This window comes from Magnolia sinica, chromosome 19 (assembly GCF_029962835.1).
Source record: "Magnolia sinica isolate HGM2019 chromosome 19, MsV1, whole genome shotgun sequence".
NCBI classification, from domain to species: Eukaryota; Viridiplantae; Streptophyta; class Magnoliopsida; order Magnoliales; family Magnoliaceae; genus Magnolia; species Magnolia sinica.
The window spans coordinates 5,455,728-5,476,592 of NC_080591.1; the positions used below are offsets into that span (position 1 = coordinate 5,455,728).

The 20,865-nt window shown below is 40.5% G+C and overlaps 1 long non-coding RNA gene across 1 annotated transcript; it reads right to left on the reverse strand.

Moving 5' to 3' along the window:
* Positions 1 to 9,820: 9,820 nt before the first annotated feature.
* Positions 9,821 to 10,911, reverse strand: LOC131235311 (uncharacterized). Its single transcript, XR_009166053.1, has 2 exons — positions 10,624 to 10,911; positions 9,821 to 10,017 (listed from the first exon to the last, which is right to left on the reverse strand). It is a non-coding gene; the product is annotated as an uncharacterized LOC131235311 (long non-coding RNA).
* Positions 10,912 to 20,865: the final 9,954 nt, after the last annotated feature.

Genomic DNA, 20,865 nt, shown 5'->3' on the forward strand with positions numbered 1-20,865 from the left:
AATCAATTCCTAACACCTAAAACTCGTCATGCGTCGATGCAGACAATAAACGTATTTGTGCTCTTTGTGGAAAAATTTTCATCTATTTACAATCTCTATTTCGAAAAGCAGGTAAGTAAAATTTTACTTGTGATATACCCATGCTTATCACAGTATAAGATGTTCATTGGCAGCTTTTAAAAAAATATTTTAAGTATATGTATATCAGTAAGTTTAAAATATACTTGTAGACATAGTTTTCTACTTTAAATAATCGATAACAATCGGTGTGTGTTAACGGAGTAACATGTTTTTCATGCTTGAATAAATAACTCTAAATAGAGATTCATGCTTAAATAAATAACTGCAAACAAAGATTCATACTTGAATAAACTGTAAACAGAGATTCATGCTTGAATAAACTGTAAACAAAGATTCATGCTTGTAATATTTCGATGATGATGGATGTGTAAATCAGCAAGTTTTAAAAAAACTTGTTAACACATGCATCACTTAAATTGACTTATTTTCTATAATGAATGTTATGGTATCATTTCTTATTGCTATAGATATAAATTAAATCATTGATTGTAATTCTCATTCAGATAACTTTCTACTCCAATAATCTCATGGCTTCCGATAGTGCGGAACATAGCAACGAAAGGTCCTTTGCTAGTGAATGGACTGATAATGAAGTAGCTATTGCATTAACAGCCATTGCAGCCTCTGCATGTATTATGGGGGTTGCTGAATATTATCGTCATTATTGTATTAAGAAAAAGCCCAAGGATTGTCACATTGAGAGGGATAGATTTATCAATGGAATAATAAGAAAGATCGATATTAATTGTCTTGCGTAGCTGAGAATGTGCAGGTACAATTTCTTCGAATTATGTTCATTTTTGAGAGATCAGAAACTCCTCTCTGATACTAAGAGATGCAGTATGGAAGAGCAGGTTGTAATGTTTCTACATACTATCGGACACAATGTACATAATCGTGTGATTAGTCATCGATTTACAAAATCTGGTGAGATTGTAAGTAGACACTTTACTAGGGTGTTGAGTGCTATAATCGGTCTATATCCAGAATATATGAAGTTTCCTATATTACACACACCCAAAGAAATATCCGATAACCCTTTGTGGAGTCCATACTTTCAGTTAATATTATACAAATGTTGGATGTCATTAGTAAAATTTTGCACAATAAAAGGAATGAACTAATCATGTGGTGCACGTTTGATTGTAGGACTACATCGGAGCCCTAAATGACACTCATATCCCAGCTTATTTGCCAAAAGAATCAAACTCAACTTTCAGAAATAAGAAAGGATTTCTGCCACAGAATGTTCTGGTTGCATATACTTTTGATATGAAATTTGTATACCTGCTTGCTGGTTGGGATGGCTCTGCATCTGATGCTCATGTCTTATAAAATGTACTAACCCATTGCCTTGACTATTTTCTTATTCCTCATGGTAATCATATATAGGGGGTGATTGTTTACATTATAGGAGTTTACATCTAAAACATAACTGAAACATATCTTGCAATGTGTAGAAAAATATTATGTTGTTGATGTTGGATATAGCATTCATTCGGGTTTTTGACACCCTATCGAGGTGTGCGATATCACTTGAATGAGTTTCGTAATGGAAGGAAGCCTGCCAATAAAAAATAACTTTTCAATTATCTCCACGCCCAATTGTGAAATGTCATAGAGCGTTCTTTTAAGCTTTTAAAAGGCTGCTTTCCTATTTTACATACTCCCTCAGTTCAAGTTTATAACTCAAGTGAAAATTATTATAGCTTACTGTGTCATTCATAATTTCATCTATGTTAGTGGTGAAAATGGACTGTCTGAGGCAATAGAGGATAGTGAAGACAATATAGAGGACGTTTCGCCATCCCCTGTATAGGTAACTACCGTGGAGGAAGGACGAGCGTTATCTCGGGTGACGGACTGTGCACGGGATGAGTGGGCAAGGAAGAGAGACGAGATGGCTGAGAGAATGTGAAATGACAGTATTCCACGCACAAGACGACGTATTTAGTTTTTTTGGTTTATGTACTGATCGCTTAGTTTAAACCAGGAATATTTTAACACATATTCACAATGTTGAGGTGACTATTATTATTATTAGCGTGTAATCTCATCATGTTTTGTTATGAATCATTACTTTTGTGCATCATCTGGCTGTAACTGTTATATTTCTATTAACATTTTATGCTTGTAGATAAAATAAATTTCCTGAGGAGCACATTGAAGGACTCAAGGAAAAAAAATGTAGAATCATCTCTTTTACAGAGGAGTGGTCCTTCAATCCAAAGCCCAAGTTCATCAACAGAACATCTTGCAACTCTCGAAAAAAATGTTACGCCCTCGCATAAAGGGCCATCACTAAAGAGTCTATTTAACCCGACGTGTAGGTTAGCTGATACTAGTAAAATTAGTAGAATATAGTGGTTTGACAACATGGATAATTCCTTGGTAGATGCCTTAGTGGAACAAGTAAATCTTGGACTGAAGAGTGATATCGGGTTTAAACTCGAGGCATACAAGGCAACAATCACGGAAATCCATGATAGTTGTGGCATATTACTAGAAAATCGTTAAATATCTAATCGTTTACGGACCTTGAAGAGGTTGTATTAGGCAATCAAGGACATGCTCAATGCCTCTGATTTTGGTTGGGACGAAGACAAGAAGATGGTTATCGCTATTGACGGTGTTTGGGAAGCCTATATTTCTGGTTTTAAAATTTGATGTTAAATATATTGTCTTTGTTTGTACAGTCGCACCCCTACGCTGAATGAGTGCGCGGAAAACACATTGATAGATATGACGACCTAAATTTATCTTCAGCAATGACTATGCATACAGTTCCTTTGCAAGCATGACTTACTCTTCTTCAATTTCAGGAAAACGACGAGGGCGTAATGAACATTCTGATAAAGGCTCTGAGGAGGAGGTTTCTGAGACCGTACATCTCTCATCCGATGATGAAGATGATCAGAGGCCTGCTCCCCACACTCGTGGTGGCGAGGGATCCATAAATCGGGCTAAGCGATATAACAAAAGCCTAATGGAGGCAACATTAGAATCTCGTCACAGTTGCTTAAATGCCAGTGACATATGCTGTCAAAAAAAGGGTAAGCCAAGTGAACAGATTGAGAACAAGATGGGGGAAATGGCAGAAGTTGTAAAGACCCTGACGATTACTATGGCGTAGGGCAAGAGTATGACGCGTGTGCAATGGCTACTTGGGATTCTGGAGGACGTGGATGGTCTTAGCCATGAGGACCAAATTCGGGTTGCAAGGGTTTTGCAGTCCGATTTAGTCAGTGTCGGATTTTTTTATGAAGATTGGACATAAAAGGAGAAATGAATGGATACAGAAAGTTATCCTTCATTACAGTGACCCAAAGTAAAAGTGAGCCACTTGTTATATATGTTGACAGTTTTGTTTTAGACCATCATTTTTTTTGTTGGATTGGTGTGGAAACTGTTTTACCCGAGCCTGAATTGGCTTGGTTGGGGATTTTAACTTAATACTCCGGGTGCCTTAATTACTGTTGGATCAACAATTCTAATTTTATAATTTTGACCTGCTTATATTGATTATGCTATTAATGAGAATGCTACAGGTTTTTAGCAAGTCGATTGGTTTTTTTGACTTGAACTGGTGGACAGTGTCCCACAGGTTCTGATTCATATAGGACATTGATCATGCACGTTGTGCATATTTCAGGGCTCATAGATTTATGGCAGTGACGTGTGGCTATTGAACTATTCCAATATCTGATTATTATGCATATCAGATAGATAATATTGACAGGATAACATTGAATTATTGCTTCTGATTCAAATTTTTAATGATACACTTCTGTCGTGGATAATTTTGACAGGATGACATTGAATTACAGTTTCTAATTCAGCTTTTTAATGATACAGTTCTGCTTTTGGGAATTTTGATAGATAATCTTCACAGGATAATATTGAATTTTTGCTTCTGATTCAATTTTGTATTGATACACTTTTGTCCTGCATAATCAGCATGAATAACATTAAATTACCGTTTCCAATTCAGATTTTTACTGATATAGTTCTACTTTTGGGAAAGTTTGATTCTCAAATTTCTGCGTCTGATTCATTTTTGTTCTGATACACTTCTGTCCTGCATAATCTTGACAAGTTAATATTGAAATATTGTTATGACTCAGTTTTTTATTGATACAGTCCTATACTGGATATTTTGATAGATAATATTAAGAGGATATCACTGAATTACTACTTCTGATTCAGTTTTCTACTGAAACGCTTTTGACCTTGATAATTTATTCCTAGATAACATTGATTTTGCTGCTTTTTATTCAATTTTTAACTGATAAGCTTCAACATCATGGATATTTTGCACTAATAATCTAGTTATTTACCAATTGTAGGGAAATGAACCGAAAGTTTTATGTGGTGTTTGTGGGAAGGAACCTAGGAATATATGACAAATGGGAAGATTACAGTACACAGGTTCACCAATTCAGTGGTTGCAAACACAAGTCCTTCAGGAGTTACGAAGATGCCATGAATGCATGGAATCAACACAAGGTTGGTTGATACTATTATTATCGTACATTATTAGATTTTATCCTCATAGCATTGAGTATTTCATCTTACTACTACTGGGATTAACAAATATTATGATTGTTTACTATATCATTTAGGCCACCGTCTTCGATCGAGCGGCCGAAAAGACACCTCACGGTGACAGTGTTCGTGCATCACATCGTCCGGTGACGATGGATACTGGGACGTGTGTACCTGCTCCCACAGAGCGAACCGTAATCAGTAATATGGTTCAGAAGATGGCAGACCTGAAAGAGTGGCAGCTGCTGGTGTTAGAGATGAACCAATTATCGATCGTTCACTTGTTGGTTTGCTGCTTGTTCTGTTAATATTATATGCAGCTGTTAGGGAGTTTATTTTATCATTGTTTATGTGAGTGTCAGGAGATAATAATTCCTGTTTGAATCATTCTCTTTTGAAGTTGTAGAAGTCGGTTTGAAAGTAGATATGATGGATCAGAGTGAACAGTGTTTTTTTTTTTGGAACATACCTTTGAATGGAGTATTCGAGTGACTTTCAGATTGGGTGGACCATCCGATCACATTTGCGTTTAAGATGTTGATTTTTTTTAGTCTTTTTTAAACATTTTTTCAAGGTTTTATCTCCCAGTATTCTACATCCTTTTTTCTATAGTATTGTACGGATTAAAAAAAGTGGGCCAGATCATGGTGGGTCCCACAACTGTATATGTACAGTTCGAATCGGATCCTATGTCAAGTCCAAAATTCTGATCAGACGAAATCGATTGGCTATTTGACCCTAATTGAAACTGCTTCTGACAACTCAAATAGATGGACGGTGTGGATGTGCGTGGACCTCATTGAGGGACCCACACAGAATACGTCGAATCAACTCTACTCTACCATGCACCATATTTCCTGCAGACACCTTTTGCAAGAAGTTCCCGCGCTAGTAACCCTAGTGGGGCCCACTGTCATGTTTGTGAATAATCCTCCTCGTCCATCAGTTCTGTGAGTTCATTTTAGGACATGTTGCCATTTTAGATGCCATCCATACCGTTAAAAACGTCATTCCTATTGGGATGAACTGAAAACAAAAATATTAGCATGAATCAAAACTTTTGTGGCCCCATCCCTATTTCAACTATGGACATCTAATTATCCTAGATTACACTCACTTGAGCTTTTGATACGGTTCAATTTTGGCAACTTGTACTAAAATGAAATCACAAAACTGATGGACGGGTAGGATTATTCACAAACATGATAGTGGGCCCAATGTGGGTTCCCATTTTGAAAACTTAAAAATAGTCACTATCGTACAAGTGTTATCAATATTATTATACGTATATACAATACGCAACCCTAATACGTCGTATCCAAACATTGATCGAGGAAGAATTTGTATACTTGCTCGAACAATACCTCCTATCCAAACACTGATTTATAGCATGTTGATTTGGATGTATTTTGAAATTGATCGAACGTATACATGAACAGTAGTTGGATACAATACAATACACCCTTATACGCAAATCCAAATACGCCCCAAAAGGATTGGATGATCCCAACCATCCCATCAATGGCCAGTAAATGGATGGTAAATATTTTATTAACTAGGAAAAGTCCAACAATTCCAAAGTATGGGGCTTATGCCTCCCAAAACGCTATTTGTAGGTAGGGCTGCAAATGGGCCGTGCTACCTTATTGGGCTTTTCAAGCCTGGCATGGAGATAAGGTGTAACGTCTCGAAAAAATCTGTACAAAGACCCGAGTATCACCTCAAGCAGAAATCACTAAGGACCAAATCCTTTAGAAATTATACGAAAATTAATTAAGTGCTAAACTGAATTAAACGCTAGATTAGCTTGAACAGCTTTTTATACGATCTGTAAGACCCAAAACTAGTAGGATCGCTAACGCTATATTGCCTAGAAACCTATGATCAATCTCAAAACCCAGTTGCTCTCGGGATCAGCTTGAAACTCCGTTTCGGACCTGGACCGCGCATTGAAAATCTGATTAACGTGAAACTATACGCTTATGACCGCCTTACTAGGCTTGACAACAATCTTGGAAATCAAGTCCTAATACTATCCAGAAAGGCACAACTTGATCCTGGAGCGAAGTGTGTGAGAAACGTGAATATCTTTAAGAAGTGAACTGAAACTTAAGTGAATTAAGCCGTTCGCTTGCAGGCCAAATCTAAGGATTCAGACCGTTAGATTCTAACCCAATTACACCCTCAGATCAGAAAAAATTTTCAACACATGTTAGTGTACTTGTGGCCCTGATCAAGTAATGGTGACCGTTGAACTGAATCTGATCCTCTGCGGTCGATCTGTAAATCTGATCGAACCGAAAACTTGACTTAAATTCAATGTCAGGGAACCTACTCCGGACTGTACGCAGAAAAGGGACCTCTAGATGTGCTCCGTTGGACTGAAATAGCCAACTTTTGGCTATAACCTAAGTATACCATGGCCCTGGGGCCATTCTCATAAGTTCTAGGCCTATATAAGGGCCTTAAACCCTCTCCCGTTCCATACGAATTTCTAAACCCTAGGAGAGAGAAGAGAGAAAAGAGAAGAAGAAAGTAAAGAGAATAGAGAGAGAGTTAGGGATTGTCGTTGGGATTCAATGCCACCGCTCCACGTGCTTAACTACCGCTTTCGTGTCGCCATACCGGCGATTTCGATCTTGTTGTTGGGTGAGAAATCCTAACCCTAATTTGATGTAGATATCCAAATAGAGTGATAGGCGGAATAACTAACTTATTTCATGCTATAGGTTGTCGTTGTGCCGTAGACGAAGACATAGTGTTTGAACTGAGTTTGTTACGAGTCTACCGGCGAAAGGTGCGGACTATAAACGTTTAGGTTATGGTTTTCAAGGCTTTCAATGTCAGCAATGATTATGTCTAACTTGATTACTATCACATGCCTAGATACGATGTTTTCTGCATATTACACATATATATGAACTATGTTGAAATACATGCATTTTATGTGTTTGTTGAAATATTTGTATGAGTATGGAATTATGATTTGTGCTTGCCATGATTTATGTTTGAGGGTACATGATTGTTGTACTTGTGGCAACTTCCTTGTGAAAGGATTTGTTATAATACCTGTTATAACTACTATATTACGTGTATGTTAATATGTGTAGCCTAAGCGTTTGATAAAACGCCTAAATGAGAAAATGCTTATTGAAATGTAATTGGTTAGGGTGTTGAGATATGATTCTCGATCCCCTTATCTATAGTTACAATGTCCATCACACAACCTATCTTATTACTACTTTTTTTATGGATGAATGCCGATGTATGTTAACATGTATTCTATGTGTTTGTTAAAATGCTTATATGAGATTCATATTTAAATTGGTTGCTACATGCTGCTTTTGATTAACACATGTGAATGTTATCATATTTGAAGTTTGATTGGGACAACTGCATCGTTCAACCAATCGGAAAAGTTTCTCGAGTGGTGGTCGAGGTCGTTTCGCTACACAAGACATGTTTGAGGAATCCGAGTCATACATTGATTGTCGACAATGGTTAGGCCACGCGAAGTGCTTACATGCTTCATGTCGATCAACTCAACGTACGCTCGTACTAGTCGAGCTTGTCAAGCAACTCGATTGACCTAATATATGTTCACCATAAATGGACGCTACTGCTTGAATATAAGGTACCAACTTTCCAGTGAAAAGCTCGTTTAACCTTGGTACCTCGATCCTTTAAGACTCATGAGCTAGACATGATGGTTGGGACACCGTGGTTGAGCTGTCGGCCTACGCCAGGGTGATGAGCTTCCCTGTAGTGTCCAGTGACCAACCCAGTCTCGTGAGCCGAATACAGTGGTATGTGATATTGTATTCGAGCTGTTGGCCTACGATTAAGTGACGAGCCATTCGTAGTGACCTCGAGCGTATACTTGGTCTACAATGAGGTAACGAGCCTTTCCGTAGTAACCTCGAGTATAACCCAAGCCTGCGCTGAGGTGACGAGCCTCTCCGTAGCGACTTGGAACCATCTATTGTATGTGACTAACTGGGATTGACGACCCTAGATAGATTATTGTTTGGGTAATTGATATAAAGGGAGGTGCCTTAGCTTCTCAAACACATTGTTTGAATAAACCTAAACAAGAACTTGGCTAACAGTATCATGCACCACATTACATGTGCTTTGGCGAGGAAGCGCACTTTTAAGGAGGTTGTCATGCGCGATCGTGAGATGATGTCGCTAAGGGAGTACAAGCGAGGGTATGCATCATTATCGCATACCATCCTTGCATTAACAAGAGTACTTATGATATGATTGATGTACTGCTTTATCATTACTGCTTGATTGAGTTGATAACATGTTAACCTTTGCCTTATACCTCCACTGAGTTGATCACTCAATCCCACTCTAGGATGGTATTTTAAAACACCAACCAGACACTGGTTTAGTTGCAGATGATTGCGATGCTTGCGAGGTAGAGCCTGATTTCTATGATGATAAGGAGGAGTTTTCCTATTTGCAACTTTCTGACGGGTCTATGTAGACCTGGAGTTGCATCACCGAGGCTACGGGGATATGGATAGATGATATTACACTTCCTCATTTTGTATTTTTTGGAACTAAACATGTAATTATTTAACTTGGTAACCTGTTCATACTCTGGGGACTTACAACCATTTATATGCTTCATATATATATCACAGTCTTCCACTTGCGTAATTTAACTGTCTCTGGAGTATGATATGTTGCTTTGATATAATCTCATTCATGTTTAATGCACTAATACAAACAACATTAATCACCATTATCTATGTTGCATAAGTGATGCATTAGAATTCGGGAATTGGGCTCCTGCTCGACCCATGATTTTCAGGACATTACATAAGGTGAGAGGGGTGGGCCAGGTTTAATTTTAAGCTCATTTATCAAGTGTACTGGCATTAGACTATATTTTTAGGGCCAGGCTTGGGTCGAGAATAATTATCTTGGGCTGAGCTTGGGCCCATTTGTTTCAGGCATCATGGGTCCGGACTGAGTCAGCCCTTTGCCGATTAGTGCTTGAACAGACCTCAGCCGAGGGCCAGGTCTGTTGACAGCCCATGCTGCAAGCCACAAACCGAAAGCTCAAGATTAGCTGATTGAGGAAATTTTTAAGGCATGCACCATCCACTCTGGGAAACAACAGATCAACGGTCTCGATTACTGAAGCATGGGCCCCACTTTTCAGAATTGAAACTCATGGTCATCCTTAATGCATACTTTTATTTTTCATTAATTCCCCACTAAACAAGCAACATTGCATGAAAATCATAAAAGACAAAACACCCACACAAAATTCAAAAAAAGAAAAAAAGAAAAAAAAGACGAGAAAGGGTATAACATAAGAGCTGCGCGCATCTATTCTTGTTAGTTCTTCGCAGCTGGTTTGCCACCTTTTCCCTGTGAAAAGATAGAAATTACAAGATAACTAATCAAATCTACAGTAAGCAATCCCTAATTAGTAGGGCTATTAAATTTAATGAGCCGGGTGGCCCCACAGGTATGGGCCCACGCATATAATTTAAGCCCATTTATTAATTGGGCCAGGTCTGGCATTTGTCTAAGATCTCAGCCGCCCATTTAGGGATTTCAAGGGATTTTTTTTCCATCATATATCATGAATGATAGTGCACACCAAATCAACGGCCCAGATCTTGCACTAATGAATGAGTGGTTGGGCTTCTGCTTGGCCCGTGCATAATCATCACGGACCGGGCTTGCGCACCTTCATGAGCTCGGGCCTAGGGTTTCTCTATACGGGCCGGGCTTGGGCAGACATCGATCCTGCTTTAGCTGGCCCATTGACAGCCCTACCAATTGGTGGGGCTTTCAATTGGCTTGGCTGCTACGTTGGATCATGGGCCACGCCGACTTGGGTTACTTTCTAGGCCTGTGGTCTGGGCTTGGGCCTTATTTTCAAGCCCAGTCACTGTCGTATACATCTGCATGAGGTACCGTTGGTACGCATGCATGTATATGTATGTATAGATGGATGCATGTGATTACCTTTTTCTTGGCTTCTCGCGGCTTCGGCTCGGCCTTCTTCGGGGCGGCCTTCTTGGCCGGAGCTTTGGCCCCACCATCGCCGCCCGTCTTGACGGGCTCTTTCTTGGGCTGCCCAAACAACACCTGAGAGCCCACAGGTTTCTCAGCTTTCACTGATGCCATCTTTCTTAGCTTCTAAGACTGAAAAATAGAGAGGATTGGCAGTTGGGGGATGTTTGGGTGAGCAATTGCAATTTCAATCACTCATATTTATAACTTCACATGGAATTAGATTCACAGCTGATGGAAGGAAAGGTGATATGGGAGAGGTATGGGATTTGGCCCATGTGGGCATGGAATATTATGAAAATTGCTTGGGAATTAGATACTCTGATTTTTTATTGCTCTGATACGCGTTAGGAGAGTCTGATTGAATGTGCTATATGCCCACGTACACGTTGTGTATCTTTTGCACATGCATGTAGGGGAATGATCACTCAACAATGCATTCGAGCTGTGTGGGGCCCACCGTGATGTGTGAGTGTAATCCAAACCATCCGATTCCCAAATTCAAACTGATCCATATTCTATTATTCAGGTGGGCCACGACGAAGGGAACAATAGAGGACATTAGGTAGTGTGGCTGATGCCCACCATTGAAACATCCAGATGGAACGTGGGAGCCTGCCATCTTTTGTATGTGCCATCCAATCCATTCATCAGGTGGGCCCCACCAGGATGAAGGGACGTTAAAAAAATTCAGGCATTCCAACGCTAAGGTGGGCCACACAAGGTGAATGCATACGTCTTAGGTGTGATTGTACATTGTCCCTTGTGTGGTGTCCCTCCTGAGTCTTTGATTGGGATGATTCTTTGTTAAGAGTGGTAAAATGAAGAGGCACGCCATATGCATGGTTCGGATCCCACGTAAACATCAGCAGGTGGACCCCACACGACTCAAATGTATGGTAATTAACACGCATTTGGACAATGAGACCATTCCCATTACAACGATGTGTGTGCTTATGTGAAGCAAGGCGCTGGATGCTCTCCACCCATCGCGATTGAAGAAATCACGATATGCACGCATCATAATGCATGCATATGATATCCACACCGTCCGTATGTTTCTTCCACTTATTCTAGTGGACGTTCCCAAAAATGAAGAAGATAAAAATTTCAAAATCTTATGTGGGTGGGAGACCACCTAGCATCCCGTTGGAAACTCCCTAGGGCTGACCGTGATGTTTATTTTCCATCTAACCTGTTCATAACATCACATAAACCTAGATGAAGGGAAAACATAAATATCAACTTGACGCAAAACTCCTATAGCAAGTAAGAAGTCGAAGTTTCCAATAGTAGGCTTTCAACCTCCACTTTTTCCTGTGGTGTGATCTACTTAGCCTTGGTTCTGACTACTTTTCGGTCGCAGGCCCTAAAATGATTTGTCAAAATAAATAAAATGTATACATTATGGTGGCCCCACAAAGTCCCGGACAGGATCGCTATAGCTAGGTCTTATCCGAGTAGTGCCGATCCACATCTTGAAAAAATGGCCACATGCATACACTATACATGGAACCAACAGTGAAAGGTAAAAGAATCCTAACATGAAATGATAAGTATGTTCTTTTTAGTATGGGCTTTAAATGTGTTGGGGATTGTGTTGTGGAATCACATAGAGATGAATCTAGGATAGTAATCCGAGAGCACCAAGCAAACACAAAGAGAACACAAAGATTTAATGTGGAAAACACTTTCGAAAAAAAACCACGGCATGAAGCGACATAAATCTACTATGAAAGCATAAATTACAGAGAGAAATGACTTATCCAATTTGAACAACCTCGAATCTCACCCTTTGTTATATCCTTCGAAACCTTAGAACTATTTAGAAACCCTCCGAAATAGTTTAGGAAATCGTAGAATATCTTAGAATGACCTTAGAATTACCTTATGAGCTCCTATTTATAGTTGGGAAACTCTAATTTTCGCACCGACTTGGAATAATCCGGAAATCGCCTCAAATTTACGCAGTCCGTGCACAATCTACATAACCACTCACTAGTCGAACCAGAGCTCGGGCTAGTCGAAGTGCACAATCTGCGTAAGCTCTGACTAGTTGAACCAGAGCTCGGGCTAGTCGAAGGACACTTCGACTAGTCGAACTCGTCCTTCGACTGGTCGAATTTCTCGGAAGTTCCAAAGTAACTTGTTGCTGGACTTTTACTTAAACTTTCTCGAGCTAGTCGAATTTCCTCATATTTAAGACATCTGTTAACAACAATCTTCATCATGTCTTCAATATTCAAACGTGTAGCTTCTTGACCTCTTCTCTTATCTCTACATTATATCATAGTTTTAATTAATGCTTCTCGTGCACACTCCGTCTTCCTTTTACGCCATCGCCAAGCTTAGAGAAGTTGCACAGAACTTGAACTTCTTTATAGGAATGACTTTGGTGAGCATGTCTACTGGATTCACGCTGGTGTGAATCTTCTCCAGAGTTGCACCTCCTTCTTCAAGCACCTGTCGGATAAAGTGGTGACAAACCTCAATGTTTTTAGTACGTGAGTGATAAATAAAATTTTAGCCAAATTGATAGCACTCTCGCTATCACAATTAATCGGCATGGCCTCCTGCTGAAGCCCCAACTGATTTATCATGCCTCTCAACCAAATACTTTCCTTAAATGTTTCTTTCACTGCCATATATTCAGCTTCGGTCGTGAAAAGAGCCACCACGAACTGAAGCTTCGACATCTAACTAATTGCTCCACTCGCTAGTATAAACGAATAACCTGAAGTTGAATTTTTGGAATCCATACTGCTTACGTAATCTGAATCTATATACCCAACCAACTTTGCTCTTGTCTTTTCAAAAGTTAAGACGTAGTCTTCTATTGCGCAGCACGCCAACAATGCAGTGAGCCTAGATCCAATCTCAGGCCTCACCCACAAACAATAAACAATAAGAAATATAAACTAGAAACAAATCAAAGTAATGCAAACAAACCACAAGACAAGATATACGTGAAAAAATTCCAAACTAGGGTAAAAAACCACGGATGAAAACTTCCACTATGAAGAACGAACAGAGATTACAAGGCAATATACTAACCTCTCCCTTGGAAGTACATAGAAAATCCCTTGCCTACACCTTAGAAATATTTCTCAATATTCACATTAACCCTAGAATAGCCCTAGGGACCCCAATTTATAGTTTTGGCAACTTCCCCATCGCACCCCTGTGAAAGGCGACACAGAAATCCGCAGTCCGCATCAAATTCAGAAAATGAATCTGCGTAACCACGACCGGTCGAGCAGACTGCATGACCGGTTGAGCTGACCCCACGACCGGTCGTGTATGGCCCACGACTGGTCGAGCACCTCGGACCCAAAAACTGATGCTCGCTAGAGTTCGAGTCATGTCAGTCCACGACTGGTCGAGCAGGGGGCCACGACCGGTCGAGCAGGGCCCACGAGGGCCCATGACCCGTCGTGCAGGGCCCCATATGTGGCTCCACTTCTCAACAATCTCCCACTTGGAAACACATCGCCATAAACCTTCGTATTCTTCATCCGGAGTGCATCACCTCCCAGTCTTCAAGCCTGAAGACCAATCAAAGCTGAACAGAGCTTCAGCTTCTCCCATGTGACCGCCTTGGTCAGCATATCCGCAGGATTCTCACTTGTATGAATATTCTCCAGAACAATCGATCCATCTTCCAGTAACGAACGTATAAAGTGATATCTGATGGCAATATGCTTGGTCCTTGAATGAAAGACTGAATTCTTAGCCAAGTGTATTGCACTCTGACTGTCACTGTACAGCTTGCAATTTGCTTACTTCTTACCCAACTCTTCCATGAAACCTTGCATCCACACTATCTCCTTGCACGCTTCTATAGCTGTAACATATTCTACTTCCGTCATACTGATAGATACTATCTTCTATAACTGAGAGACCCAACTGACTGCAGCACTACTCAAGTAAAGACATAACCTGTAGTGCTTCTTCTGCTATCGAGATCTCCTAGCAAATCTGAATCTACGTAGCTTTATAGCTTGATTTTTGATCCTCCATAACACAGCCCTATATCCACAGTACCTACTAGGTATCTGAGGATCCACTTCACAGCTTCCCAATGTTCATTCCCGGGGTTGTTCATGAACCTACTAACAACTTCCACTGCTTGAGCAATGTCTGGTCTCGTGCTCACCATAGCATATATGAGACTCCCAATAGCTGATGCGTATAGGACTTTAGCCATGTAGTCTCATTCCTCCTGCGTCTTTGTACCTTACTCCTTAGATAGCTTGAAGTGGTTCACTAATGGAGTGCTAACCGGCTTAGCACCTCCCATATTGAATCGATCAAGTACCTTAACTATGTACTCTGCCTGTGACAAAACCATTTTCTTGTTTTCCCTGTTACGCTTTATCCTCATGCCTAGGATTTGTTTTGCAGCTCCTAAATTCTTCATGGAAAATTCTCTAGACAGTTGTCTTTTGAGATCTGAGATGTCCTTCATGTTTGAATCGGCTACAAGCATATCATCAATGTACAGAAGAAGGATGATGTATGACATATCAAACTTCTTCAAGTAACAACAGTGGTCTGCATGGCATCTTCTAAAATTGTTTCCCGACATGAAACTGTCGAACTTCTTATACCATTGCCTTAGGGCCTGCTTCAAACCATATAAACTCTTCTTCAGTCTGCACACTTTATTCTCCTTTCCTGGTGCCACGTATCCTGTCGGCTGATGCATATATATTTCTTCTTCAAGGTCCTTATGAAGAAAGACTGTCTTAACATCTATCTGCTCTAGATGTAAGTCCTCTTTAGCCACTATACTCAAGACCATGCGAATCGTAGACATTTTCACCACAGGTGAAAATATTTCAAAGAAATCGATACTTGCCTTTTGTTGAAACCCTTTCATAACCAATCTGGCCTTGTACCGTTTCGAACCATCATGCTCCTCTTTCAGTCTGTAAAATCACTTGTTATGAAGAGCTTTCTTACCCTTGGGTAGAGTGACTAACTCTCATGTACGATTAAACTCAAGAGAGTCCATCTCCTCATCCATGGCCTGCTCCCACTTAACCCGTATATCCGACTGTAATGCCTCTTCAAAACACTCTAGTTCACCATTATTTATCAGTAGTAGATAATGTAAGGAGGGTGAGTATCGGACTGTGGATCTCCTCTCCCAAGTAGACCTCCTCACACCCAGTGTATGTGGCTCTGCCTCATAATGCTCCTGTGCATGATCATCCTGTGGCGCTGTAACACCCGTGTCCTGTAACTCTTCTAACTCTACGAATTCTTTCTCCTTGGCCTTATTTTCCTGCACACTGTCCTTATGCATCACTTTTTCATTGAAGACTACGTCCTTGCTTCTGATGATTTTTCTGTTTTCTGCATCCCAAAACCTGTAGCCAAAATCATGCTGCCCGTAGCCTATAAACGTGCACCTCCTGGACTTCGCATCCAACTTGTTTCTGTGCTCTGCATCAATGTGAACATATGAAGTGCAACCGAACACTCTGAGATGTGCAAGGTTCACTTCTTTCCCAGTCCACGTTTCTTCTGGTAGCCCACCATCCAATGGTGCTGAGGGACTTCTATTGATGAGATATGCGGCAGTATTCACAACATCTACCCAAAAGGTCTTGGGCAACCCTGCATGTAACCTCATGCTCCTGGCGCGCTCAAGGATGGTCCTGTTAATGCGCTCAGCCACACCATTCTGCTGCGGTGTCCCTGGAATCGTTTTCTGATGTTTGATTCCATTTGCTGCACAATACTCCTCAAATCTCTTATCACAATATTCTTCCCTATTATCAAATCTGAGACATTTTACTGTTTTACCTATCTCGTTTTCTACCATAACTTTTCACTTCTTAAATACATCAAATACATCAGATTTGTGCTTTAAGAAATAGACCCACAGTTTTTTACTAGCATCATCAATAAAAAAATAAAATAACGTGAGCCACCAAGAGATAATACCTGTGTTGGTCCCCACACATTAGTGTGTACAAGCTCCAACAGATGCGTCTTTGGAGCGCGTCCCGTCTTCTTGAAGCTTACCCTCTTCTGCTTGTCATACACGCAGTCCTCGCAGAATTTCAAGTCAATAGACTTCAGCCCCAGTAGCTTCCCTTTTGACAATAACACTTTTATCCTTTTCTCACTCATATGTCCCAACCTCTGATGCCATAACTGCCCATTCACTCCAATTGATGCGACTGAGAGCGAACTATACGATCCTAAAGTCACATATAAAGGCCCTTCCTTTTTGCCTCGAGATATCACCAGGGTACCTTTTGTGATCTTCCAGGAATCACTGGTGAATGTCGTCACAAAACCAGTATCGGTCAACTGCCCCATTAAGATCAGATTCCTTCTCAAACTCGGTATATGTCTGACATCCTTTAATTTCAAAACTGTTCTGTCTTTTTGATTTACATGAACATCCCCCTTTCCAACAATACTGCATGGCTCGTCATCACCCAGGTAGACTTTCCCAAAGTCACCTGACACATAATCACGCAGAACTTCCTTACATGAAGTGACATGAAACAAAGCACCCGAGTCTATAATCCAAGACTCATTCCTCGCATCAAGAGACAAAATCAACGCCTCTGTATCACTCTTCTCAGATAAATTCACTGAATCCTTCCCACCTTGAGAGCTTCCTTTTTATTTCTTAAGCGCCCTGTAATCACGTTTCATGTGCCCCTTCTTGCCGCAATGCCAACACCCGTCTTTGTCTTTCAGTCCCTTGGACTTCTTCCTCGACTTAGAACGCCCGTGTTTATTGCCTCCTTTATTCGGCGATCTTCCTCTTCCTTCAACATTTAGAGCATTTCTTGAATCTCCTGAAACTCCTGATGCCTTTCTTGTAAATTCTTCGCTGAGAATTAGACCGACATCATCAAATTTCAGCTTTGTCGACCCTAAAGAATTGCTTACAACAATCACCAAACCATCCCAACTGTCTCATAAACTAAATAAGTCAATAGAGCCCTGACCTCATCCTCAAAAATAATGCCAACGGATTCCAACTGGCTCGTGACTATATTGATCTCGTTTAGATGTTCAGCCACGCTCCCACTGACATTTTTATGTTGAATAGTTGTTTCATAAGATGAACCTCGTTGGACGCTGAGGGCTTTTCATACATGGTGGCTAGGGCTTTCATAATTTTTTTGTAGTTTTCATCTTGGATATGTTGAAGGCGACGCTCTTAGACAAAGAGAGTCTGATCGTTCCTAAAGCCTTCCTATCCAGTAAAAACCATTCATCATCTGTCATCTTTTCTGGTTTCTTCTCTTTTCTTCCTAGAGGAATATAGAGGTTCTTCTGATACAGATAATCCTCCATCTGCATCTTTCAGAAGGCAAAGTTTAAACCATCAAACTTCTCAATTCTAGTTTTCCCTTCTTCTGTCATCGCTCCCAATAGAACTAAACCAATAGTCCTGATACCAGTTGTTGCGCAGCACGCTAACAACGCAGTGAGCCTAAATCCAATCTCAGGCCTCACCCACAAACGATAAACAAGAAGAAATATAAACTAGAAACAGATCAAAACTATGCAAACAAACCACAAGATAAGATATACGTGAAAAAATTCCAAACTAGGGTAAAAAACCATGGATGCAAACTTCCACTATGAAGAACGAACAGAGATTACAAGGTAATATACTAACCTCTCCCTTGGAAGTACATAGAAAATTCCTTGCCCACACCTTAAAAATATTTTTCAATATTCACATTAACCCTAAAATAGCCCTAGGGACCCCAATCTATAGTTTTGACAACTTCCCTTTCGCACCCCTGCGAAAGGCGACACAGAAATCCGCAGTTCGCATCAGATTCAGAAACGAATCTGCGACCGGTCGAGCACCTTGGACCCAAAAACCGATGCTCCCTGGAGTTCGAGTCATGCCAGTCCAGGAATGGTCGAGCAGGGGGCCACGACTGGTCAAGCAGGGCCCACGACCGGTCGAGCGCGGCCCCAGATGTGGCTCCACTTCTCAACAGTCTTCTGTACCTCAAATGTATCGAAGTAACCATCTCACCGCCTCCCAATGTTGCTTGCCGGGGTATTTGCTGACAACACCGATTGCCTGTAAAATAACCAGTCTAATATAGACTATGACATGCACTGCCAACCGCATTCGAACAAGGCTCATGAGACATATCCTGCTTTTCCTCATCAGTTTTGAGACATTGTTCTAAGGAAAGCTTGAAGTGAGCCACGTAGGGAATGCTCACCGGCTTTGCTTGGTCCATCGCATACTTGATCAATACATATCAACTTGACGCAAAACTTCTATAGCAAGTAAGAAGTTGAAGTTTTCAATAGTAGGCTTTCAATCTCTACTTTTTCCTGTGGTGTGATCTACTTGAGCCTTGGTTTTGACTACTTTTTGGTCTCAGGCCCTAAAATGATTTGTCAAAATAAATAAAACATATACATTACGGTGGCCCCACAAAGTCCCTAACAGGATCTCTATAGCTAGGTCCTATCGAAGTAGTGCTAATCCACATTTTAAAAAAATGGCCACATGGATAGACTATACATGGAACCAACAGTGAAAGGTAAAAGAATCCCAACTTGAAATGATAAGTATGTTCTTTTTAGTATGGGCCTTAAATGTGTTGGGGATTGTGCTGCGGAATCACATAGAGATGAATCTAGGATAGCAATCCGAGAGCACTAAGCAAACACAAAGAGAACACAAAGATTTAATGTGGAAAACCCTTTCGAGAAAAAACCACGGCATGAAGTGACATAAATTCACTATGAAAGTATAAATTACAAAGAGAAAGGACTTACTCGATTTGAACAACCTCAAATCTCACCCTTTGTTACACCCTTCGAAACCTTAGAACTATTTAGAAACCCTCTGGAATAGTTTAGGAAACCTTGGAATATCTTAGAATGATCTTAGAATTACCTTAGGAGCTCCTATTTATAGTTGAGAAACTCTAATTTTCACACCGACTTGGAATAATTCGGAAACCACCTCAAATTTACACAGTCCGCGCACAATCTGCGTAACCTCTGACTAGTCGAACCATAGCTCGGGCTAGTCGAAGCGCACAATCTACGTAAGCTCTGACTAGTTGAACTAGAGCTCGGGCTAGTTGAAGGACACTTCGACTAGTTGAACTCGTCCTTCGACTGGTCGAATTTCTTGGAAGTTCCAAAGTAACTTATTGCGGGACTTTTACTCGAACTTTCTCGAGCTAGTCAAATTTCTTCATATTTAAGACATCTGTTAACAACAATCTCCACCATGTCTTCAATATTCAAACGTGTAGCTTTTTAACCTCTTCTCTTATCTTTGCAGCACATCATAGTTTTAATCAATGCTTCTCATGCACACTCCATCTTCCTTTTACGACATCACCAAGCTTAGAGAAGTTGCATAGAACTTGAACTTCTCTGTAGGAACGACTTTAGTGAGCATGTCTGCTGGATTCACGCTGGTGTGAATCTTCTACAGAGTTGCACCTCCTTCTTCAAGCACTTATCGGATAAAGTGGTGACGAAAATTAATGTGTTTAGTACGTGAGTGATAAACAAAATTTTAGCCAAATTGATAGCACTCTTGCTATCACAATTAACCGACACGGCCTCCTGCTAAAGCCTCTACTGATTTATAATGCCTCTCAACCAAATACTTTCCTTAAACGTTTCTGTCACTGCCATATATTCAGCTTCGATCGTGGAAAGAGCCACCACGAACTGAAGCTTCGACATCCAACTAATTGTTCCACTCGCTAGTACAAACGAGTAACATGAAGTCGAATTTCTGGAATCCACACTGCCTACGTAATCTGAATCTACATACCCAACCAACTTTGCTCTTGTCTTTTCAAAAGTTAAGACGTAGTCTTCTGTACCTCGAATGTATTGAAGTAACCATCTCACCGCCTCCCAATGTTGCTTGTCGGGGTATTTGCTCACAACATCGATTGTCTGTGAAATAACCGGTTTAATATAGACTATGACTTGCACTGCTAACCATATTCGAATAAGGCTCATGTGACATATCCTGCTTTTCCTCATCTGTTTTGGGACATTGTCCTAAGGAAAGCTTGCAGTGAGCCGTGTAAGGAACGCTTACCAGCTTTGCTTGGTCCATCGCGTACTTGATCAATACCTACTCAAGGTATTCTACCTGAGACTAAAGCCTACTCCTCTTCCAGTCTCTATAAATATTAATGCCGA